Source organism: Sander lucioperca, chromosome 15 (genome assembly GCF_008315115.2).
Source record: "Sander lucioperca isolate FBNREF2018 chromosome 15, SLUC_FBN_1.2, whole genome shotgun sequence".
NCBI lineage: Eukaryota > Metazoa > Chordata > Actinopteri > Perciformes > Percidae > Sander > Sander lucioperca.
The window spans coordinates 10,744,295-10,770,561 of NC_050187.1; the positions used below are offsets into that span (position 1 = coordinate 10,744,295).

Here is a 26,267-nt window from a genome sequence, read left to right on the forward strand (position 1 = left end):
GAGGAGAGGTCCCGACTTCTGCCAGAGAAGGCAAACATGTTGATCTTTTCTCCAGAAGAACAGCTAAGGACTGTTAGGCCTTTTGCAGCCTATCTGCATGTCTCACCCGAGTCAAATAACCATATGTTTTTCAAAAGAAATGCTGTTTCCTTTGCTGTAAAAATGTTTATTTTATTTATTTTACATTTCTATAATCTGCTCAAAACAATGCTTTTGTAGTTTGCTACTCAAGAATGTTAATTGATATACACTACATATGAGAAAATAAAGCAGCGTCAATTCTGTTGTTAATTAGTTTCTTTTTTCCTTAAAAAAAAAAAAAAAAAAGTACCGATAAGGATACCGTATCGATAAGCAGTATCGGTAAGAGTAGTAATACCGTTAAAATCTTAACGATACCCATCCCTAGTCGAGCTACATCTCCCTTTGGAGTGCAGTGGGTCTCACAAAACTCCCCCTCAGTGTTACAATGTCTATTTACTTCAGTCTGTTCCCATTCGTCATTTCATACAACTAATCACGTCTCCCGGGGAGTCCTGTCACTCTCTGGTGACCTTCCAGCAGAATAAAGGCATACAATAAGACAGGACGAAATGGGGAAACTACACACACACACACACACACACACACACACACACACACACACACAGGATAAGGAGTGTAAACTGGTCATCATTAGAGACGCGTAAACAGGAATTGAGAGACAAAGTTCTATGTAATCTCTCTGTTCCAGATGTGAAATTCATACAAACTCACAAACACCCTTTGGCTAGACACACACACTGTTGTCTCTCACAAAAACTAAACCATTTGGGATAACTGATGTGAAGGAACTCCACTGAGTCACACAGACAGGAGCAAAATATTGTGCGCCTAAACCCACCTTCACTTCCCCCCCAGGTGAAATGGATGTTAGTTTAAGGCCACACAAACACACACTGGGCCTGCCTGTGCACTTCTGATATGAAGGGTTGAGCCATCTGGCCATTGTTTTTAGTTTTTAGGTTGATTCACACGTTAAAAAACTCTCTTCTCTTCCTACAGCAGCGTGATTAACAACAATGAATAACTGGGTTCCAGTTACAAAAAAAAGAAGTAGAATGGCTGCATCTGGTCTTCTGTTGGTTAATGTGATTCAAGTTTGATCTGCTTGTCTTTCTCCTAATGGCCCTCTCACACCTGCTAAATCAATTCATTTCAATAGAAACGCCACTATAAGCGTGAATCTTTGATGTAAAGTTAACTTTGATGAATTCTTGTCAAGTGAATTCATGCCGTTGGCCAGTAGCATAGTGTCTTCACTGTGCTGTTGTTTGACTGGCCAAATGCATTGTGCCTAAACAAACAGTACTATTATACTCATTACAGTAATTATAGTTAACACACCAATAAGATTATGTTATCTAGATTACTTGATTTCATTTCAGCTCTTATAAGAACAGAGGATATCAGTTATATTGTAGGAGACAGTTAGCCTTTAAGAAAAAGACTGCGGCCATTGAACCTAAGAGCAGTAACTAAAAGTCAACCAAGGGTCAAAGGGCAAAGTACCCCCCATATGTATTTGCCATAAAATCTATAAAAATACTTCAAAAAAATAATAATAACAGTCAGTGCAGCTAACTACCCTGGCATTGGAATTGTGAATATTCAAGCACCATGAAAAAGCCTGTGTTATTCTGCCATGTCAGATGTTGGCACGTTTTCACAGGGTTTTCTAGCATAGAGCAGAGAGTGGAAAATATGACGGAGGGGAAAGGCCAAACCCAGATCAGCATCACCCGGCCACCGATCCTCTTAAGTGTCCCTTTACACACCACTTTAACTCTGTCAGCAGCCAATCAGATAAGACACTCACTCTGCCTCTCACTGTCGCTGTGTTGGGATCCATGTGTGCAAAGAAGTGCCTCACTCAAGACCAACACCCAATGTGCTAATGTAGACCCACTCTGAGAATGCAAACATACAGTAGCTTTAACTCCACTTGCACTCCACTTAACCAATCACTTTATCCGGAGACAGTCAAATAAGCACACACATTTTCAGAATATTTAAACTGAAAATAATACACACAGACACTGAGCACCTCCACTGGAGGAGTGTTTTGCTCAAGAGCAACTTGGAAGTGGATTTGAAAAATTGAGTGATCGCAATTGACATTTGTTTCATTCACTCTGAAATGTAATTTTTATTGTCTGTTGTCCTTATTTACAAAATTGATCAAAACGTACTTGGATTGCAACAGGCCTTTTTAACTGAGGACATTTTGACATTGACACAGTAGGGAATAGTAGTGTGACAAAAATAAAAAAAAAAAGTATTCATTCCAGAGCTTTCTGCCATATCTCATGGCCTTCATACGCAAACAGAGTTAGCTCAGTTGTAATGGAGAGTAAAAAATGATTCATAAATATGTTTAATTAATAAATATAACACATATTATAAAAAACGGTTTGTGTATTGGTGCCAAATAACCACCGAGCAATTCCACTGGAGGAGCGTTTTTGCTCAAGGGCATCTCGGAAGTATATTTTTACAAACTGTGTGATCCAAATCAACAGTTCTGGCCACTAGCACACTTCTCAGACTTATACATGTTTGAATGAATCTTGCATCCCTGACTGATGGCTCAGTCTAATGCATGACAGTGAACGTGGACTGACAGGCTTGTGGCGTGAAAAGCAACCCCTTGCTTATTTTCAGGTAATAAAAGCCGAAGCGGAGACTAGTGAACAAGCAAAAAGGGCTGCTGCTGAGATCTAACTAGAGATGCTGCTATTCGGAGCAGCGGGGCAGACAGGCTTAGACACCCTCTACTACCACCTCTGCTCATTATAGTTTGAGCACTGAGGCACCAAAGTCTGTGTTTTGTGTCATTATACAGACAGGAGATACTTGACCATGCGGATACTCTTCCTGAGCCGTCTATAAGACTTGAAGTATTATGACATATAGTTACAGTCTTACTACAGGTAGATATCTGGATAAAGACGAGTGCAACAGAAGAATATAGAACGAGGCCAGGGCTGTAAGGGGTCAACAGCACACTGCCAGTAAAGCAGATGAATGTTCCTAGAATCTATATCTCTGTATCTCTGGATATAAAGCGCACAGCCAGGCTATGGTTTTTAACTCATTTTACAAGGAGCACAAACCAGATGCCAGACCTTGTAAATCTTTGTTCTGCTTTCAGTCTGACAGTTTTATGTCTATTTGACAGCTTTTAATAGCCAAAGCAAATTTATTTTATTCCTGCCATACAACTTCAGTAGCACAGTATAGCTAGAATGTTTCTGCAACCCAACTGGCACACAAAGCAGGACTTGTGCAGGAACATACATTTACACATTTTACTTACACAATTTAACAAGGTTACCATCTGTCATCCAGAAAAAGCAAATACCTATAAAAGCTACATTATGAACATTAGCAGGTGGATGAATGTGCTCCTTTTTCACCGGGCATTTGTCCTCTTATTCTAACTACCCTCTCGCTGGCCAAATTGGCTAATAAAAACCTGTGAAGCAGGCAAGGTGGGGATGCTACCATCTGTCCAGCTGGTATGTGGACAGGCATTTCAAGGCTGGCCTGTCCCATGGAGCCCGAGGGATGAACAGACACTTGTCTGAAGGAGCGCTGACAGGCTGCAGGCAAAAAGCCAGGGCAACCCTTTAGACAAGTGTGCGTGCAGGTGCCAGACTTCTTCCTTTTATCGATGGCCTGTCAATTCAATGACCACTTAAATCGCTGCTTAACTGGCCGTCTTTCTGTTCAAATCTATGTTACAAACAACAGTTTACTGCTCCAGGGACAAATCCTAAGCTCTTTCATCAATGTATCGCACTGAAGCACAGACACCATGGCTGACATCTCTGATATAGCAGAGGTGTAGATGAAGCAGAAGTATTGCTACTGCAAAGTATTTCAACAAATAAATGAATAAATGAAATGTGTCCCAAACAAAACGCCAGGAAGAGCATTATTTAGACATTCCACTTGATTTATTGTCTCCTTTGCTAGCTTTCTCACTGTTTTTGCTACTGGAAGAGGAAATGTGGGTGAGGCTAAGTAGGCCTACTTAACTGTCACACAGTTTCCCGGGCCAAGGAACGTGGGACCTTTTTCCGGCAACAGCATAAAGAAATCATAGGATGGCTTAGACAAAGACAAACTTGTGGTTGAGGTTTATATATAGCTGCCAGAAGAGAGGCAGAAGTGGTGGAGAGACGAGGGAGGGTCCGCGTTGTTCGAGCTGTCCGCAGTGGAAACTTTACTAAGTGGAAGACCAAGTGATAACCCTCTGCAAAGGCCAGGGATGATAAGGCAGTTAACACACAACACACGCTCTGCACAAATGCACACAAACAGTGTGTGCTGGAAAACTGGCAAAGCCCCAGTGATAATTTCAGAAACAAAGGGGAAACCATTGGGGAGTGGTCACACTCCCACCCAGCTGTTTACGACTCAGGCACATCAGCACAGTCAACAACAGAGCTGCAACCCTCCCTGCTTTTTAGCTTAGGATCGTGGTCACTATCACTGTAATAAACACAATGTTCTGTCTCAAGTCTGGGTGACTATATATATATATATATATATATAAAAATTGTTTAATTCATTGTGAAATTACATTTTTGTTGTCTGTTGTCCTTATTTACAAAATTGATCAAAACATACTTGGATTCCAACAGGTCTTTTTCACTGAGGACATTTTGACTTTAACACAGTAGGAAATAGCCTAGTAGTTTGACAAAAAAAATCCTAAAAATATTTATAAATATATGTTTTATTTATTAATATAATACATATTATAAAACAAGTATTTCATTAATCACTAGGGCTGTAACGGTTGGTGTATTGGTGCAGAATCGTCACAGTATTATTATATTGATTGATTGATTGGTTGGTTGGTTGGTACAGGGGGGGGGGGGTCACGGTCCGACTGACGCATGTAATGCGGAATCAAAGTTTACGAGCGCGAGTTACACCGAGAACTTTTAGGTTAGCACAACAAGCCCCCAAGTCACACTATGGCGAGCACAAATGAAATGCTGAAAGACACGCCTGCGGGTTCCCGGTCAGCTACAACAGCAACAAAGAGAGAGGTGTGTATAAGACAGTGTGTATAAGACAGTGTGTCAGCGTTGGCCCATTGTTGTAGGGTATGTCACCTAGATGTGCCGAAAACTGGGATGAGGAAAAAGCAAACCGGAGCCCAACTCCTTACCCCTGTTGCTTTTAAGCAGCCTTTAGACACAAAAGGAGATCGGGACGGCATGGAATACAAACTGTAAATGTTTGGTTGCTTTGAAAGTTTAAATATATTGTATCCATGGTGGTACTAGTTGAAACACTCTTCCTAATGCACAAGTTTTATTTTTTAATGATTCTATTTATTGTATTGTATAGCCTAAGAGATGCTTATCACTTTTATAGCCTATTGTGACCGGAGTCCTTTTGGGAAAGTGTTTGCTCAGTGTTGGTACAGTTTTCTACAGAAGTGCTTGGCCTGTTTTTCAGGAAATAAAGGTTGACCAATAGCATTGATTTTTGCTTTCTGCCCGACAGCAAAGAAATGCTGTACACTTGCATTGTGCTATGTATGCCTAGCATGGAGCACATTTTATACATGTTGGTGCAAAGACAGAGGGAGACAGATTGTCGCAGTTCAACGTGCTTCACTGTTGTGTCAGTGTTTGTCTAAAATGTAGATTTTACTGTTTTAGAATACAGTACTAATCTGATGTTAAGTACTTTGAAAAAAATAAAACGTAACTGTTCTGTGACTTCATCTTCTCTGAGGAGGCTGAGAGTGGGAGGACAAATGATGCAGTAATTAAAGTAGGCGCCAAGCTCCAACACCACAGCATCTTGCTGAGGAGTACCACTCAGTACCACCCCATTGCAGCTGGCCCTCTATTTGCCTCTCAAGGATCAAAACAACATATAGCCACCAATAGCCATATAAAAAAAGAAAAATCCATGTACTCAGTAGTACATATCTACAGACACTACTCCACTTTCTCAAGTATAATAAATGCAAAGCTGAAACTCTTTGGAGTGCCATGTGACATATAACAGAAGCTATCAAGCTATTTCAGTAGTGATGGAGTGCCAGTAGCGAGTGTATATTACTGTGTGTGTGTGTGTGTGTGTGTGTGTGTGTGTGTGTGTGTGTGTGTGTGTGTGTGTGTGTGTGTGTGTGTGCGTGTGTGTGTGTGTGTGTGCGTGTGTGTGTGTGTATGTGTGTGCCTACATCTTGGCTTGCCTTAAATGGGAACCAGAGAGTGTCAAACAGTCAAATACTGATGTTCATCTGGCAGGAGTTTTCCATTATGGCTTAGCAAGTTGTTGAGAGAAACCAGACGGCGTTCTAAGTGATTGAAGATATACTTTTTGAACAATGTAACACTCTGATTGATGCGTGAACTGAACATGCTTTGTAATTCACCAAAAATGTATATTCATGACCAAATCATACCAGATATTTATAGAAGCACAGCACACGGTGATACCATCCAGGTGCTCTGGCCAGCTGCATGACTCCAGAGTAGGGATCGACCGATACGTCTTTTTTTTTTACGGCCGATGCCGATAACGATTATTAGTAGTTAAAGGTGCTGTAGGTAGGATTGGGAAGATCCAGGACTTAGCCAAAAAATTTGAACATTGACAACTTCTCAGTCCCTGACCCCTTTCTGCTAAAGCCCAAAACGGTCTCCTAAGCCCCTCCCCCCACAAGTGAGAATGAATGCGTGTGCATGAGCAGTGACTGACATGCAGTTTGACACCCCCCCTGGCCATGATTGGTGCATCTGAACAGGGAGTGGTGGATTTTTGCAAATCGCACTACAGGCTGTAGGTGGTGCCAGAGGAGCCAGATTTTATTTTAAATGACCTGCTTCATTCATTCAAGTTCTACTGGAACATAGGGTCAGTTTCAGCAAATATGACAGAAAGTTAGTTTTATAAGGTTTACCTACTGCATCTTTAACGAAACCAATATTTTGGAACCGTAAAATGATAATCTTTTAGTCAAAATTAATATTTTGGAAGGTTTTTTTCTCTCCTACTCATCTGTCTATTAGGCGTAATGAACCAGCACATGAATTAATCAACGTTTGCTAAGGCGTTCAAAATAGCTGTGCGACTCGAGGTTATGGTTGGCGAACGTTGCATTAACATGTAAAAACATTGTCTCGTACAGATGAGTAATGTTCGATTTGCAGGGTGGAAGCTTAAATAAGTCCCTGTTGCATTGGAACTAATGTTATTTAAAGATGGAGCAATAGTTACATGTTTCATCTTTAAATAATTATGTTGATATTAATAAACTCCATTAATGCTAACGGTGAAGTTACAGTAACACTGCAAGCTAACGCTATCACCACAAAAAGTTCATTCTGGCTTTTTAGGTGACAGGCTTGTCATTATAGAAATAGATCACAGAGTTGGAGGTGTTTTAGCAACTTTAGTGTGAAGATTATAATGTTTTTAACTTAGGAGATTCCTGCAGCCTTACCTTAGAAGCTTAGCGGACGAACTGCACTGAGAATGAGACGCTTCTGCTCTAGGCTGCTGCATTTCAGCTGTTGTGAGGTTGATGAGTGTTGATTGGCTATTACTCGTATAACATCTAGCCAATCACATGGTGTTGTGGGCGGGACATTAAGTCAGACTCAGTGGTGAGTGAAACCAAAGAATTTCTAATAAGGGAAGAAGTTCCACTCTCTCGTTACTTCCAGCTTCTGAACTGGTTGCAGTTCCACCAGAGTTCCATATAGGGGGCGCTCACAGGCCAGTGCAGAATGAATGGGACTCTATGGAGCTATACCCCTCAAAATCCACTTTTCTCAGGATATAATTTTTTGTCTAGTAATTTGAATGTTGCATTTGAAAGGGGAGGCTAAGAAAATACACACTGCTGGGTGTTAGATTTTTTTAAAGTGGCTTTTTTGTTCTAAAAAGCCTTTTAAAATGTCAATGACGTCATACACATATACGGCCAGAGATTCTGCTTTACGGCAAGCTTTGAGTCGCTTCCTTTCTTCTCTCGAGGCATCGACAACACAGCTGACAGGTTAGACTCTCCCTGTCAATACACGTGCTAGAAAGAGGTTTGCTAATGTTTTAAAGACCACCCCGAAATATTCACTCTGACATTCTGGTTCTGCTTCGGATGCCGTCAAGCGGGATCTCCGATCGTAATCAGTCCTTCACTGACCAATCAGCATTCATTAGCAGAATGCTAGCGTGTTATGGGCAACAACGACTCAACCTGTAACAAATCGAAAGGGCATAAGTACTTGTTCATTCAACTTTCGACCTATAATCTATGTTGAACTTGCAAAAACTAAAATCAAATCTGAGATTTCTCATCGACAATCAGGCGAAAGAGACAAATTTAGCCGTCTAGCTCCATAGGGTCCCATTCATTTTGCACTGGACCGTGATCACCCCCAGTGGAACTCTGGTGGAACTGCAACCAAAGTAGGTACAATGGGGCTTAATAGGGAGTGGAACGGCTTTCCGTAGACGGGCTTTGGTGAAACCGAAGCAGAGGGACAGACACAGAGCTGTAGCAGAGCCAAAGTAGCGCACTTTTTAATAAATTAACTTTATTGGTTATCAGGCAAAAAAAACACTGATACAGATAAATCAGCAAGCTGCCAAAAAAACGGGCCGATAATCAGTCAATCCCTACTCCAGAGCAGGAAACCCGAAAGAGCAAGAAGCCAAGGGGAAAAGAATAGTCACTCAGAACGAAGCATAGTCAGACCATCAAGCCCTGCTTGATGACTTGGCCAGACCAGCTTGTACTTTTTCAGGCTGGGGCCACGGTGGAAAGAAAACAATGGCCTTAACTGGGAACTATTCTCCCACCGACTGTAGGTGGACCAGAGACAATAAGCACTCTCCATCAAAGGCTTAGGGTTAAATAAACACCCGTCCTGCTGGGAATGTGGGGCTGAGTGTGTATGGGAAAGAGATAAAGGGAACTGGTAAGTGTAGAGATCTCTGCAGGGGATAAAGGGAGTGAGAAGAAGTGCAACCTTGCTGGAGAAAGCCTTTTTCACTAGATTATTAAACCACAGCAGTAACACAGTAGATGCAAAGAATCGAGACATCGGGAGAGACTGCAGCTTGTTTAGCCTTGATAATAAAGACCTTACAAGTGTCAATAGTATATTTTTTTTTTGTCAAACTGGCAAAACAAGTTCATCACAGCATGTCTGATACTTTTTTGTAAGATGTGGGTATGCAAGGACAGATAATAATTCAATAATAATTCAATAATTAAAAAAATAATGGCAAAGGCAAAGAGAGAGCTCACAGTAATTCAGAAGTAAGATGGCATTGGCAGCAAGAGAGCATGGCTGTAAAGGCTCTGACACACCAACCCGACGACCGACCGTCGGACTGATCGGTCTTGCCGAGTTGGTCAAAAAAGTGCCTCGGAATACATTGAAGCGACGCCGACTTGAGCATATGTTCTGCACGTGCGTGAGACGTAACACGTCTCCATAACAGCAGGCGGCGCTAATCTGTATTGTCGCCCAAAAAATGAAAACCGGCAGCTGATTGGACAAACGCGTCACGTGGGTCTGACGGCACGTGGGTCTGGCTTCTCCCGAATTTCAAAGCCAGACCACAATAGCGGCTCGTTCGGAATACGATCCCGTATTTTACGAAAATAGTCCACCGAAACGTGTTTCTGAAATCACTTGAAGCGAGAAATAGGCCATGCAGTTGCTGAATCTGTCTTCATTTCAGATCGACAAAGGTCAGTTTAAAAGATTTTTGTCAGATTTTGAGAGGTGTTCGTCACGCTCATCCCGCTCGTCAGTTACGGTAATTGGTCATTGAGTCCGACTGCCCACTGGCTGATTCAACAAGTCAAATCGGCCCAAATGAACGCCGACGGCTCCTCCGACTGACGACGGCACGGAACACACCGCACAGACTCGGGTCAGCGACCTCGCCAGACTGTCCGACGGCCGATAATCGGGTTGGTGTGTCAGTGCCTTAAGGATGGTAGTGTCAGTCAGTCAGTTAGTTAGTTAGTTGGTTCAAACCACCAGCTGGGTTTAAGATACAATTTTACCTCTGGCATAGCTAAATATGAAGTGATAAATGTTTTGTGGTCTGTCCGTAGCTTCTTCACAATACCCACTTTGCCCACTGCCAACATTATACACACTTGCTGATGCACGTGTAACTGGTAGATGTAGATGAAATGAAGTACACTAAAAAAATTGAATCAGGGGGGTTGTGCACTTTAAATAGTTGTTTAATGTTCAGTTTACTTAAAATGCATGTCTTTGTTAGGTTAAAATGTTATTTTCAAGTAAAGTCCATGTAATTGTGTCTATTGTTACCTGTAAAAAATATTAATGTGTTGATAAATCCCAAAACATTTAATTAAAGTGAATTAGGATTGCAATACTTGTTACATCCTGAAGACGGCAGTATAAAACACCAGCTGCCATTTAAACCAAAAAAGGAGAAGAAGACTGAGATGCGTCAGACTGCGCATGCGTATAGCTTTGAACTCCTGACCTGACCCCACCTGACCGTCCTTCGGTTAATTTCGGTAACGGAAAAGTTGCAGTTGGTGTTTGGTGTCTTATTTGGAAAAGGTAGGAGGACATTTTCTTTCACTCAAACCTGTTGTGTAATATTTTCATGTTGAGCATGTACTTTGTGTTTGTGATGCAAACTGCTTGAAAATCAGGTGGGTCTTCGACATGTTCGCTAGCAGACTTAGCTAGCTAGCTAGCTAACGTTAGCTGTATGACCCAGGTCGGTTTGCTGTTTATCCAGCAGGGCGCTGCTTAGCTATATCTAACGTGTGTTGTAGTGTTTCTAAACTTGAATTTAGTGCTGGTGGCCCAATGTAATTAGCTCAGATTAGTGGTTAGCACCGGTCAGCTCGAGTGGAGCAGAGGGAGAGGGTGAACAACCAGAAAAATGACGTTCGGGGTCGCTTCCACAATGGTGTGGCCGCGGCGCTTTCGCGGTTTATTAGAACAGGTAATCCAGCAGGCCACAACACCACAAGCAGCATGCTGCTACTAACGTTAGCCTCTGAGCCTGAAGTGAATGTTGTGGCTGTGTCATGCTCGCTGCACGCTAAACTTTCTGCATTTAGCTAATACAGATAAACTATAGAAAAGGTGCCCATTTGTGGAGTTGACCCATCCACTTATTTGTGGTGAATTTGGAAGTTTACTTTGCACATTTATTTAGAGTATAAAATATATAGCCCCCCCAGCCAAATCATTAGTTATTTTTTCATTATTTTTTTAATTGGGTTGAGTGTGTGAAAGTCATGCTAAGGAATGATGTAAAAGCAGGCTTTAAGGACATTTTTGTCATATTGTAGCTCAGCAACACTATGTAACTACAGCTCGCGCTACCCTCCACTTCGGTCCCCCTACAGGTTGTCTCATTGGAACTACAGCTCGCGCTACCAGCCGCTTCGGTCCCCCTACAGGTTGTCTCATTGGAACTACAGCTCGCGCTACCCTCCACTTCGGTCCCCCTACAGGTTTTCTCATTGGAACTACAGCTCACGCTACCAGCCGCTTCGGTCCCCCTACAGGTTGTCTCATTGGAACTACAGCTCGCGCTACCGTCCACTTCGGTCCCCCTACAGGTTGTCTCATTGGAACTACAGCTCGCGCTACCGTCCACTTCGGTCCCCCTACAGGTTGTCTCATTGGAACTACAGCTCACGCTACCAGCCGCTTCGGTCCCCCTACAGGTTGTCTCATTGGAACTACAGCTGCAGCTAAAAGTTGCATAGTGTTGCTTTAAGAACCATGTAAAATGTGCCCCAATAATTGATCTGTTAACATCTTTATACATTTGTCTCTTTTAGTAATCATTATGTTGCAACATTTCAGATCCTGAACAATTGCTTCGTTGATGATTTGTGCTCCTGTCTGGATAAGACCTACTCATAAAAAGGTAAGATCATAACTAGCTACCTAATTACTGCAAAATCGGGTTTTGCATATTTTTAGGAACATTTATTAGATGACAGCTTCATTATCTTGTTCTGAATAGATTTTTTTATTTTTATTTTAAGGTATAGCGCTCTCTTAAATGCAAGTAATGCATTTCAGTAGTTGATGGCTTCTGTTAATATGTTGAATTTCAGATCCTGGCTGGGATAGCCTTTGTCAGCTCCCTCCTTATTGATGTGTTATAGCTGGACTGCGGAGCTTGCATGTGGTACGTTATGGCAGAACATAGAAAAACCTTTTTTATGAGTTATTACTAAAATAATGAATGTTGACTGTTTTAGTAGTAGGTACCATTAATATAATTTGTGTTTGTGGACATGTTTTCAGATGGAGGCAGAATTTGTCTTACTACTACTACTCCCCTTCTCTCAAAGTTCCTTACACAACTTGACCAACGCACTGAGCAGCTCATGAAAGTGTTGAAGAACAAAGGAGGCTCTGCAGGGAGCAAAATCAGGATCATTATGGCCCCAATGACACAGGTGTGTTTTGCTGTTGGTAGAAAATATTATGGAATTATAAGTTGATGTTGACTAGTGAATCTGACTGACTAGACAGTATCTGTGAATGCATCCTTAAGAGTAGGCTATAAAGGTGGGTTTTGATAGTTGCCTGAACAGCAACTCTTGTGCTTCTTTCAAATAATTTTTTATTTGCAGCCACCTCTGAATATAAACACAGATCAGTCACTGTAGCTGTGTTTAGGGATCAAATGTATTGACATTTGGAATTGAATTGATTGGAAAAAAGTTTGCTTCTCAACATACAGCACTGATCACACAAACAATTGAGGCCGGTTTTCGGGTTTATCTATTAGTGAGTGTTGTGAGAAGGTAAGGGACAAAAACTTCAGTTTTCGTACGTGAAAGAGATTTAAAACAAACAAGATTCTTTACTGTTTTTTTCTTTCCCTTCCCTGTTAAATGTGGACATCTACAAAGTGGTGGTAACCTTGTTTGAGATGTCATCCAATTAACATGTTTATAGAAATGTGGGTTTGTGTAAGCATTATTGTTTTAAACTTGTACATCTAGAGTTTTTTTCGGACATTAACAGTAAGGTGATAATTTTACTTCCAGTTAATTAGTGAGGTTGTAGTGGGTGTTGGCGGTGTACAGTTTTAATGTACAAATGTTTTAGTATTGTCTACCTACATGAGAATATTAGGAACACAATGTAAACAAAAACAATGAAGATGAAAATATCTAAGTATAGTTAAAGAGAATCTATAGCAGAGCTGTTGGATTGCATTAGATTGCCCTACCTAATAAAGTGCTTAGTCAGTGTATTAAATGTAAATGATAAAAATGATCTCTAGTTTGTTACAGTCACCCAGCATTACTTCATCTTATTTATACACATACTGTTGGGTGATGCTATTAAAATTATTATATACAGGTAATCTGAATTGCATAGGTAAAACATTTTCTAATATAATTGTTTTTCTCCTTGCTCTTTCTCCTCTGTAAAGGAAGCCGATGCTACAGCTGTTGAGAGGGAGCTTGAGAAGTCACCTTTGGTATCTACAGCATCAATGTTAAGGGAGGTGATACCACCACTCCTCCAGCCGTTGTTGGAATTGTGATTGAGGGTGTTGAAGTTCTGCACGACTTGGGAGACTTTGCCTCTGCATGTGCCCTCCGTTATCCTAACGGACTGAAAGCCTTCTTTGAAGTACTTCAAAAGCTCTTCCTTCAAATGGATGCTTGCAGACTTTCAACCAAGGTACAGCTGCTCAAGAACTAACTGTACGAATGAGACAATCACTTATGTGGGTGCTGAATGTTCCATAGAACAGGAGAAATATTTTGGGCCGAAACTGAATAAAATTATTACCTGTTTGAAAATAGAGCAGAGAAACTTCACTTGAGGAAAACAACCAATTGTTTTGCAAACTTTTGAAAAACTTTTACCATACATGAAAAGTGGTAGTTGAGTGGCACTACTAGAGAAGTGATGTAGAATTGAGAGACCATGCTGCGCAAAAACGGTTGATATATAACTATGGATATTTTGTGGATGTTTTAACACTAAGCTGCATCAAAAACAACTGCAAGGAAGTTCAATCATCAGACCATCTTTCATATACCCGTTAAAGAAATACTACTTTAACAGAGAGTGGATGTTTGTTAAAGTGTTAACATCTAAAATAAAGTTTCCAGTGGAAAGGCTGTTAGATGGAGAAACTATTATTTTGTTGTAAACAAATTTGAAAATTGTAAAAAGTATTAATTATTTATTAAACCGTAAAAAGTATGTTATTTATTAAAAAGTGTGAATTATTTATTAATTGGCTATCAATCAATTGATTTGCAGCTGTAATTCCATATTACAAATGTGTACATGCATTTAAATGTTACTTTATTGTATACAATGTTACTGTAGTGTATAGAATTGCACCAAAATGTTACTGAATCACTGCTGTGTTGGTGAATAAAGGAAATAAGAAAACTATGTTGGGTGTACCAAATTCATTTGTGTGGAACCTGTTGACAAACTTAAATTATGTCAAAGTAAATAGTAAAACTTATAGTAGATGAAAACCTAATGTTTTCATTAACTGAAATTAAATGTATTATTTAATGACTACAAATAAGATATATGCTTAATTGACAAATGTAAAATATGTAGCCTGTACATATATTATTTAGGTTAATATAACATAACGGACTTAATTTGGTTAAGCTTAAATATCTCTTGTTGATCAGAAGTAAAACATTGTAATTAGCTGAATTTACAATCATTGTGTTACTGTAACATAAGTTAGTTAAATTAAATGACCTTAATATTTTTGCTTTTAACTAACCGAATAAAAATACGTGGAACCTGTTGACATAATAAATTTAATTAAAGTCAATGATTCAATTTTTTCAGTGTAGGGCTAAACTTCTTTTAAGAAAATAGTGCAACATTTGGGAAGTACGCTTATTTGCTTTCTTGCCTTTAGTTAGGTGAGAGGATGGATACCGCCCTCATGCCTGTACCAGTGTTTCCTCTATGTTGATTGGCAAGTGGCGGTCCGCCACGGTTAGATTAGATTTCTTTTAGAAATGTACAAAAAGCCTTCTATCAGCAGTGATTGTTAGAGAGCACGTCGGAGAATAGCGCGGACACGCGCTTCACAACGCGAGTGGGCATGCGTGCCACTCGGAGAAAAGGGAGAAAGAAAAGAAGAAAAGAGACAGGCTGTCCGGAGGACCCGGTTGAGATGGCATGTGTGCATCCTTGAGAACTCTAAGTCGTATAACTTATATTGTCAGTTCATTTAAGCCTGTATTAGTCTATAGTTCTTGCACATTTTTAGTTTCACCTTCACCTGCTAGCTAAATTGCACGTGGCTGTTGATTCAATACAATGCCCTTGCTCACGTTTGTATTTTAGGTGCATTATTTACATGCTGAAGTAGTTACACTGCATTAAGATACTGGAAGTGCCGGAATTCCATAACTACTAGAACTGCCATGAGCAGTCATTTTGACCAGATTCCAAACTCTATAATCTCTCATGATAAATACCCAAATGCGATATTAATGCATGTATTAGAATTAAGAAGAATTAAGAATTTTCTCTTTTATTGATCCCCAGTGGGGAAATTACAATTTACACTCCGTTTGTTAGAAATCACTTTTTGCCTTAGGATATCTTTAGAACATCGTAATAACACCGACATGTACATTTTAACGATTTTAATTATACTTTTGAGTAGTAGCCTAATAACGTGTTTCAATAATTCATATCATGGCATAGTAGGCTAAACCGTGATTATTTCATACATTCATGTCCCGAAACATATTAGGGGAAATTCATTCAACATAATTCATAGCCAAATAACAATTAAAAGTATGTTATTTGAACATTTATAACCTAACCTAACCTGGCACTGCCTCCGTTTTGGGGTCTGCTGTGGTGCACAGCGCTGTTCGGACCGTGCGCCGCTTCCCTTTTTTTTCCTCCATAAACTCCGCTCTCAGCTCCTCTGCCAGTAGCTGCATGAACTTCCTCCGGGACATTTTACAGCTGGCGCACTCCTTGGAGAGGATGTGTGCAATGATTCCAGCCAGTTGTAGCATGTATAGAGTTATATGAACACGTAGACAGCTACTGGCCATCTACGTCTACCGCCCCTTTCACAGAGTGAGCGCCCGGTGCTTTTCTTCTGATTCTACAGAGTCCATCCACGCCGTAGTAGCCTACGTTACCGACTCTGGCTTTGCCTTTGGCCCATCGGTGATGCCCACACTTGTTACTCGAGACCGCTAGTTACGTTTCTCTGACAGAAACTATGATTATTACTAAGCAACCAAGATGCATCTTCAACCACGCAAAAGATTAAAAACAAAACCGTGAAAATCCGAGCGGTCAATATGACCATGTATGGCCCAAATAGGTAAAAGTGATCGTATTTTCTTTGCCTTTTGTGTAATGTATATAAAAACAATTTTAAATGAAAAATACAGACTCTTTTAGGAAAAGTCAGGTACCAGCAAGATTGTATTTTTTTTATTTAGCAAAGTTATTACACATATAAATTTCAAAACGGTCAAAATGACCGTCCTGGCCGTTCTAGTGTTAAGGAACAGGCCACAGGGGGACCATCTACAGCATGTATGCTACTCAGCATTAATGGGCCACCTCTTTCTGAATTCCCCTATAACCGAGCCTTGGAGTTATTTTTCCAAAAGCCAAGAAAAATCAAATGCACACAGCAAGGCTGCCAACTTTGCCACTGAGGCAAATATGCAATTAGTTTCATTATGAATGGTTTCATACTATAGCCTACTTTGGGTTTTGGTTTCCCTATGAAGAATTTCTTGTAAAATTCATTTTGTAGACCTACAGTTCCTCAAAAATACAGTTCAATCAAAACAAAATGAAAATATGCCTCATTGTGTGTGAATAAATATGAAGCTATAGTCAGCAGCTGGTTAGCTTAGCTTGGCATAAAGACTGGAAACAGGGGGAAGCAGCTAGCGGGGCTATGTCCAAAGTATCTACGAAGCTAACTAATTAACGTGTAACGTGGAGAGTAACGCATGTGCATGTGTGACTATGACGAACACAGTCAGAGGTGTAAAACTGACATCATCACAACATATCATGTATGTCAGGCCTGCTGTTGCTAAGCAAACTCTTTAAAACACACACACTTTGGGTTTACAAGGCGAAAGTGAGCCAAATTCCTCTGATAAACAACACTGAGGCAAGTTGAAGTACTGGACATAAACCGTGCACAGAATTCCAGTTATAAATTCCCACACTTTCATGACACACCATTAAAGACAGCAGCACATCAGCAGCACATCTTTCTGCAAAGTATCTGACATTCTTTACTTCTGTTTTTGGTTTTTAAGGGCATCATAGCTGTAACAAAACCCACAAGGGTCAGCCTCAACCGGAAAGTTTGGTAAAAAAAATAAATAAAGTGAGAATTACGCAAGAAGCCGCAAACCTTTCAGCACACATGAACGTGAACAGAGGAACAAGGCCATGGTTCTCATCATGCATGGACAGAACCCTCCCTGTACAACATCTACATCAAACGGCTTACAGAGGAGTTAAAAACCACTCACATCTCTTCGCCATGTGCTGTTATCTGTATAACATTAACCTAACATGACACGCAAGACAGAGAGCAGATACTCACCATCAAAGACTTTTCTAAAATCACACGCAAACTTACTACACGGTTGTCGAGAACGAACCTGCCACAAGGTAGGCTAATTAACCGCCTGGTACTGCACCGGTGGACATCCAGGGTGTGGAGACATACAAATATCTGGGTGTTCACCTCAACAATAAACTGGACTGGTCCAAAAACACAGACGTCCTGTACAAAAAGGGCCAAAGCCGTCTCCATCTGCTGAAGAGGCTGAGGTCCTTTGGTGTGTGCAGGACTCTGTTAAAAGCATTCTATGGACTCTGTGGTTGCGTCTGCAATCGTTTATGCAGTAGCTGGGAGCACAGAGAGGGACAGGAAAAGGCTAAACAGACTGGTGAAGAGGGCTAGCTCTGTTCTGGTCTGCCCTCTGGACACCATAGAGGAATTGGGGGAGAGGAGGATGTTAGCCAGGTTGGCATCAATCATGGGCAACACCTCTCATGGGCAACACCTCCCCAACCCCACCCCCCTACGTGAGACTATGAGTTCCCTGAGCAGCTCCTTCAGCAGCAGACTGCTGCACTCTCAGTGCTACCGCAGGTCCTTCATTCCAGCAGCAGTCAGACTCTTTAATGCAACATCATAACGTAGCACTGCTAGCTGTTTCTGCAATATGAGCCATCACTGGACAATATCCTGCACTACGCTTTATTATTTATTACTCTGTTTCACCTCCAACTGTGCAATATTTCATTTCATCCGCACCTTACTCATCTGTACATCTGTGTTTATAGAAGGATGTTTATTGTGTAAATATGTTTGATTTATTACTATTATAACCAATTCTATTTTTTCTATTTTTTTACACTTAATCTATATATTTTTTTTTTGCCTATGTGTACTTAATGTGTATTTGTGTTATTCTGATGTGCGTACATTTTTTTTCTTTTGAGCTGCTGTAGCACAGGAATTTCCCCAGTGCGGGATTCATTTAATTTTATATTTAATTAATTAATAAAGTCTATCTTATCTTACCTTATCTCATCTCTTATATGCCTTTGAAACTTCAACCTGCACAAGATAAATGTAATTCTTTACATTGTATTCTCAGACACGGCTATCTCAAAACCTCAACAAAACTATCTGCATGGCTAAATACCACTACAGTCAAGTCAGATTTCTTTGTGATTTGTGTGAATGGAACCGTTATTAAGTTAATAATAATAATTTTAGTAGAACCCTCTCTTTCATTCTCTATGTGACACACATGAGGCAAGGAGCTGGTCATATGGGAAAAAAGAAAGAAAAGAAAAAAATCAATGAACATTTGATCTGAAAAGACCATAAATACACTCAACATTTACTAAACACACAACTTCCATCCTCAAATGTAATGCATGTCGGGACATGGAGGTACAGCTTGGGAAATCCACAGTGTAATGTAAATGGCCTGTATCTATATAGCACTTTTCTAGTCTTAACGACTACTCAAAGCACGTATACATAGTACAGGAACCATTCACCATTCACACACAGGTGGCCGAGGCTGCCATACAAGATGCTCATCAGATAAGCATTCACACATATTTACACTCCGATGCATCGGGGGCAATTCGGGGTTCGGTGTCTTGCCCAAGGATACTACGACATGGAACTGCAGGGCCAGGGATCGAACCACCAACCCTCCGATCGGTAGACTCTTACCACCTGAGCCACAGCTGCCCCCTGTGTGTATTCTGGCTTGGAACTGAGACATAGAGAAATCCTTCAGGTAACTCAGCTCTGCGTATCTACTAACATTCAGCATGTGCCGAAGGGAGACGGCTGCTGCTGAAGCGCCATGGCTGCAGGGCTCTAAGGTCTACGCATGCAAAACCGTAGTGCACTGTGGGTTTGACATATGACAGCCCCTTTAAGGTTATTAGCACAGGGCAATCCTGTTTTTAACCCGGTTACTCAAGTAACCTGGTTTTGTGTTGATACATGTAAATGTCATAGGGTAAATAGGCTAGAACAACACAGTGACAGCTTACACACTTACTTTCGTATTAAACGCGTTAACCGTTGGTGCAGAAACTTTCAGCACTGTGTGGTTGTTAATGTCTGTGAAAATCACACTTGCACCACACTACATTTTGATGGCAACAGAAAGTGGCGGCAAGCAGTAGGAATCAAATATTACTCATGAGAACTAGCTTAGAGCTCGTAAAGTCTCCCATCGTTTGCGTCTGACTTTAATGAGCCTTGTTAATTACTATGGCCAATGCGACAATGGCTGACGGTGGCTTTTACCTTTCGTACTGAAGATCTAAAATGACCAAAATAAATGTCTCGGATAAAATTGACAGCTGAGAGGACCATGACAACGTGAACCGCCGCTGTTGTCTCTTCAGGGAATCTTACGGCCTTCATCAGTGGGATGAGTAGGGGGTGCTCCCCCCCTCCCCCCTCTGGCTTCCCCATCCTGGATAATTACTGCTCTTGGAATGAACCAACTAACTGTCACCCGTTCGCTTTATTATCTTTATTACCGTTGACATGATTTGTTTTCCCTTGTGTTGTTTTGATTTTTACATATTCTATTGTTCTTGGCATATACTTGCAGCCTCTGTTATTTGTTGCTCATTTGATTATTTGGTAACTGATTTTATCATCTTAATGTGATCTTGTTTGTTTTGTGGTCTCTCCGCTTTGTTGTAAAGGACTTTTGAGCTACACTCTCTGTATGAAAGGTGCTGTATAAATAAAGTTTATTATTATTATTTATTATCAACCCAAGCTTCTCTTGCTCCGTGTCGGCACTCCCACCCTTATCCCAGTTCCTTATCTGGGCCCAGTGGGGCCTGGCTGTTCATCGCCCCGCCCTGCTCACACACGCATTATCAAATCCTCCTGAGAGGGGTCAATGAACTGAAAAAGTTGGCTGTGTCGACCCACTGTAAAGTCCCTGTCTCATGTTATATATTACTAAGAGTCCGTCTCCAGATTCACATATGTGAGACGGTGTCTGTGAGTGCGTCATTTCCCCTGAAAGACCCCCACTATAAAGTCTCCTGTCTGGTTCAGTAAGTGACTGTTTATTTGAACTGGTAAAATCAACAGCTCGGGCCAGCTGGGGAGGGAGGGAGGGACGGGGGGAGGGGGGCACAGATGGTTTCTCCACATCAGCAACATGATCATGTCCACACCTCTGCTGGTTTGGGCCTGAGCAGAGTCTTCTGCTCCGTTCTGGGGCATGGTGACCTGACTCAGCACCTGGGAGATACAGCTCAGAAAAACAGCCAGATAAGCTAGATGTACCAAAAAAAGATCCATCCAGGACGTACGAGGATACAGCGATGCTCTACCTTCGATCATTCATTCATTGCATGTGTCAGATGACTTAGGAGACAAACTTGAGGAGAAATGTTAACATCTGCACAACATGAGGTTGTTCTTACTGAGAGCTCTCCACAACTTCCTAATTTGGAAGGGTTAGGGATGAATCACATTGAGCATCTATCTGCAGTGTGACCTCAGTTCTGTCCTGTTTTGGAAATGCGCAAGCTGTTAGACCTCAGGTTCATCTGATGGGAGGCACCCTCAGACATCCACAAAGAAACCTGAAGCAATTTGTGTGACGTCAGAGAGCCACCTGACTAAAGAAAGGGCTGAAGCCAAGACACGTGTACATTTGATAACGGAAAGGAGGATCATAAATGGTCAATCACTGATAGCACGTAGGCAACCTCAGTATTTTGACTTGCTTTGAAAGCATTGTGAGATCAACATGACATCATGACTTCGCGTAAACATGCACGGCCACTTTCTTAAGCCAAGTGGCGTGTTATCTCCACGTGGCGTGTTATCGTGAGAAGAATGCGACGGTTGAGTTTAGGAAACGTGAGACGCGGGTTGGGTTTAAGGAAAAAAAGAACCGGTTGGGTTCAGGAAAAGAACAACGGGGTTGGATTTAGTAAAAGAAGGAAAGCGACGGTTGAGTTTAGGAAACGTGACACACGGGACACGATCCCCCGGGTCTCCTGGGTGAAAGTCCTGTGTTTGACCCATCCTGCGTGATCTTGTGACATCACGAGAATCCAGTTGCTGTGCAAGGTAAACTATTGGCTATGGGCTAGTTGGGACACTACTGCAGCTGTAACACACTAGCCAGCTGGGAACATGTTAGCACTAGTCAGTCACAACAACTTTCTATTTTCTCTGCGCCGTTTACTCCCACTTGGCATTACCGTTTGCACCGTTTATTCAAAAGACGTAATTTATCCGTCGGTTCTTATCTCATAACTTAACATAATCTGCAAACCATTCCTCTTTTGAGAAGCAGTTTATAATTTATACTCTTCCCTGAAAAATAAGGTCAAAGTTACGGTACCTAAAGTTGAACTCAAAATGTAAAATGTGCGCCCCTGCTAGCGAAACCACTGATGGCAGCAGTTCTATTGAAATTAATGCATTTTGCATTGACTTTTTGCCATTTTTAAATGTTGGCCTTTTCAGATGATTTCAGATTTCAGATGAATGCTAAAAAAAAAAAAAAAAAAAAAATGCAAAATAGCTGGTAGTGGAAATGGTGACATCGAAGCTATTTGCTATCATTACCCATTTATGTAACCTGATCAATTTGTATGGCATTTTGAGAAAGCTAACTTGTTGACTGATGTGCAGCTGTCGCAGTGACAGGCTGTAACAAGTCAGTGAAGCTGGCATGTATTCTCTCATGACAGCAACTGGCTGTGTGAAGAAAACACAAAGCACTGAGTGACACAGACAACGGGGCTCACCTCTCATGAGTGGGCCCTCAACTTTTACCCCCAGTGACAGGCTGAGTGGTCGCTGTAGGCTGGACTCTGTGCAGAGTAGCCTATAGCGGCAGGGCTTTCCTTTGACATTTGAACACATACGTCATACTCTGCTGTGGCAAGATCTTCCCACTTCCAAAATGAGGTTTAAATGCAAATGATTATACAATATACATGAACATTATACAGTAGCACATGACATGCAAAATCTACAATACTCTCTGTATTCTGTAGTGTTGTTTGATTGGCAACATATTGCAACACTCATTCAACCATTCTTGCATTGTTATTATTGCCAATCGAACATTCACAAAGTGTGATTCAAGGTATATGTGGCTAATCATTTCGCAATACCATTGAATTTTCTACCATTTTCTTACCATCTTAAATGATAAGGATGTTTTTTTTCAGTACTCTTAAAAGCATATATATTATAAATATATATATATTAGAATTATAAAGAATTAGCAGTGATGACCAAATGAAAATACAAGTTTGAATATAAAGGTAACGGTTTGCCATGAATCAAGACTTAAATACATGAATCAAATAATCAACTGTCAAATACCATCACATACTGTGAAACATACTCTGTATAACTCATTATACTTAATTATTAGATATGCATTTGCTACTGTAGGATGATGCATACTGGTGAAGAATATCTTTTACTTACAATTCTGACTTTTCGTTGCCTGCTGGTGGCAACATTCAGCTCTTTCCAACGTCTTTTCCTTTTGAAATTCTAATTCCGTGTTATGACAGGATAGACAAGGGCAGAGCAGGGAGAAAACCAAAATAGCATCATCTGATCTTTCTTTCATAAACTTTTCCACTCCTGCAGCAACACACTGGAACAGACTTTGGCAGAGGAAGAAACGCAAAATCAAGCTGTCAGATGAAGTATTTGGTCACAGTGACGGATATTAAGCTTCTCCTCATAAAACTTGAGCCCCAAAAAACATGGGAGAGCTGGACACAAAGTAAAGACTTGATATTAAGAATGAAGCCATTCTCGCATTGTTTGCTTCCCCCCATTTCAACCTCGACACAGCATCACGTCTGGTATCACGTATTTGCACCACTATTGCCAACCCTATAAATACACATCCTGAATGCTCAATTACATTACACAGTTAGGGAATTCACTACCAGCAGCCACGTGAGTAAAGGCTAAATATAGTTTCTATGCTGGCTGCAGTAACATCTTCACATGTTTACCATGAAAAAATACATTGGAAGCACACTGCTCCTTACCACTAATGAGATGCAGAGGAGTGTGCTTGGTCATAGCAAAGACACTCTCACAAACCTCACAAAGACAAAACATTGGGAGCCGTGTGTGCATAGCTTCCAGGTTTCAGGACACACTGAGTCAGGCAGGTAGTTTTTTTCCTGCTCTGTACTATATTTAGTGGTGTAAATATGGCAGCTCTGTGGGGTCGGGGCTGTTGATAGCCTGAGCTAATGAGCTGTCAGTGGACAGGAGAGAGGGAGACACAGAGGAAGAAACAGAGAGACATGGTGAAAAATAAGTTGGAAGTCCAAACCCACAAGGGGGGGAAGCTATTCATAGTCATCGCATCACCATATGGTCATCTTGGCTTAGCTAACAAGAGGTGTATGTAATCAAAAACAGAGTGGTTGTAATCAAATGAAAACCACGGCCAGTGACCAGTGTTTGAGAGCAAAGGAGAATGTAGAAAGCCATTACTAGGATCATATGAACAGGGAGTAGTCTACACACAGAGCCCTGGAAAGCAGAGCAACACATCAGCTGACATCCTCAGCAATACAAGTTGGCTGGAGAGTTGACTTGGCATCTGTCAGATTGTAATCATTTGGATTAATCCAACTGGAGCTTTCCACTGATAAGTCATGATACGATCTCTGTCAACAAGCCCGATTTCACTTACCAACAGAGATCACACACACCCTTTTTCCACATAAATTAGAGCCAAGGTGCAGTGTTTGTTTTTCTTAAATAGTTGATAGACTTCTTTTCCCCATTGCCGACTATAAACTTTCTGTTTTTTGTCTCAAGTAAACACTAGAAAGCAGTATGAAGGCCAGTAAAATTTGTTTCGTGGTTGCTTCTTTTTCAATATCCGTTACTTATTCAGTAATTCAGGTCATTTGGAACAATGTTTGAGCGCTGCTTGCATTTAGACTGACGGAATTTGGGTTTCGGGTTTGACGGGCTCCACAGCATCGCGCCAGACAAATTAGCTTGTCCTCCCCGGTGTCGTGTTTCCATCACTTTATGAATTCATTTGAATTCATGGCTTAAGGACTATGTTTAGAGAATAATACTTCGCACATCTACAATGCGAGACAGGTGCGTCGGAGGAGGACAAGCAGGTCAAAAGTTGGAAAGAAAACCCCTGCACACTGTCTAACCTGCAAAAAATATTTAAAGTTTAACAATGGGCAATGTTTCGGTACTAGAAGATGCCTTGCCTGAAGATAGTCTAGTACCGAAACATTGTTATTTAACTTTATATTTTTTTTTGCAAGTTAGACAGTGTGCGGGAGTTTTCTTTGGAACTTAAAAATGAAAATCGCTTTTCACTTTAATGTGGGTAATTCCCAATATTTGTTAAAGGCAAAATATGTGTCTAACCATTCTGAATGAAGTATTGTGGGGGCTGCAGAGACGTCCTGGGCCTACAAATCCTATCCTACAGACTAAAGGAAAACATCTTTATTTGGTACAGATTCTTGCAAAAATCACACTACATGACTGTATTACATTTTTATTTGTGTTTCAATGGAAATGAGAATGATGTTCCCAAAAAATGGATCATTCCCTCCAATATCGTGAATCATACCAGTCAAAATAATCGCAATTTGACATTTTCCTCATACCGTGCAGCCCTAAACAGGAGTGTAGAAAATCGAGTGTGGTCTAAACAAAAATCTGAGATTTTATTGTGATGCCATAGTGCACAGCCCTACCGGTAATGAATTGGAACCTTTCCCACTAAAAGACAAAAGCCAGATGTTAGTGGGTGGGGTTTTTTTTGTCAAGTGGAAAGGAATTATAGTGGACAAAGGCACTCAAATCACACGTATAGTTTGTTTTCTCTGGACCGAAACATAGTGGAAAAGTTTACTTTGTTACTTTTTTTTGTTGGCTTTATTTAGGTTCGGACTGCACAAATGCAAACAAAACCAAGGCCTGTAAACATAACTGACGAGAACTTCTAAGCGCTAGAGATTTGGGGTGGTGGAACATGTTAAATCAAGGGGATTAGAGTAACAACATAAGTAAACCACGATGGACATACTGTACCTGCACAGGCTTGTCTGTCATTTCTTAGATGTTCATGTCGGGGAAGGAAAACATAAATAATAGGTGGTAGCTAGCATTCAGCAACTGAGCTCTCAGGCATGAATTTCAACATCGAAACGTTCCATTTCAGAGTCGTGTCCCCGTAACTGGTTTGTTGATACAGCAGATTACTTTTGAGACGTCAAGACCTACACCTCTGTCCTCTTTCAAAAAGAAACCTGTGCCTCATGTGTCATGGTGCTGCTGGTTACATCTAAAGTCCAGCCAGCAAGGTGTCTACCTGTTTAAACAAACCAACACCAAAAAGGAAAACACTCCAGAGCTGTCCAAACGTGTTTGACGTAAACACACTGGCGTGCGTTTCCAACCACAGTTCAACTCACCTGGAACTGTTAACTAAATGTTGGGACTGTATTTCATCATCCACTTCAGGTTGGTGCAACAGGCTGCCACGGTGTGACTTGTGTGTAAGGTACCACAGTGGCAATTTAATGGATGTCCTGAATCAAGAAAGCTATTATTTATTTATTCACTCATTTGAG

At 41.0% G+C, this 26,267-nt stretch overlaps 1 protein-coding gene and 1 long non-coding RNA gene across 4 annotated transcripts in view; one reads left to right on the forward strand and one right to left on the reverse strand.

Annotated features, from left to right (window-relative positions):
* LOC116039332 (inositol polyphosphate-5-phosphatase A) overlaps nucleotides 1–26,267 on the reverse strand; it is a 188,407-nt gene that overhangs the window by 156,867 nt on the left and 5,273 nt on the right. The gene's annotated exons all lie outside the window — the stretch shown is intronic.
* LOC116039335 lies at nucleotides 10,580–13,666 on the forward strand. Of its 2 annotated transcripts, none has more exons than XR_004102375.2 (5): nucleotides 10,580–10,640; nucleotides 11,910–11,973; nucleotides 12,167–12,240; nucleotides 12,360–12,514; nucleotides 13,504–13,666. It is a non-coding gene; the product is annotated as an uncharacterized LOC116039335 (long non-coding RNA). The 2 variants fall into 2 exon arrangements; XR_004102376.2 differs by having other exon boundaries at nucleotides 13,530–13,666.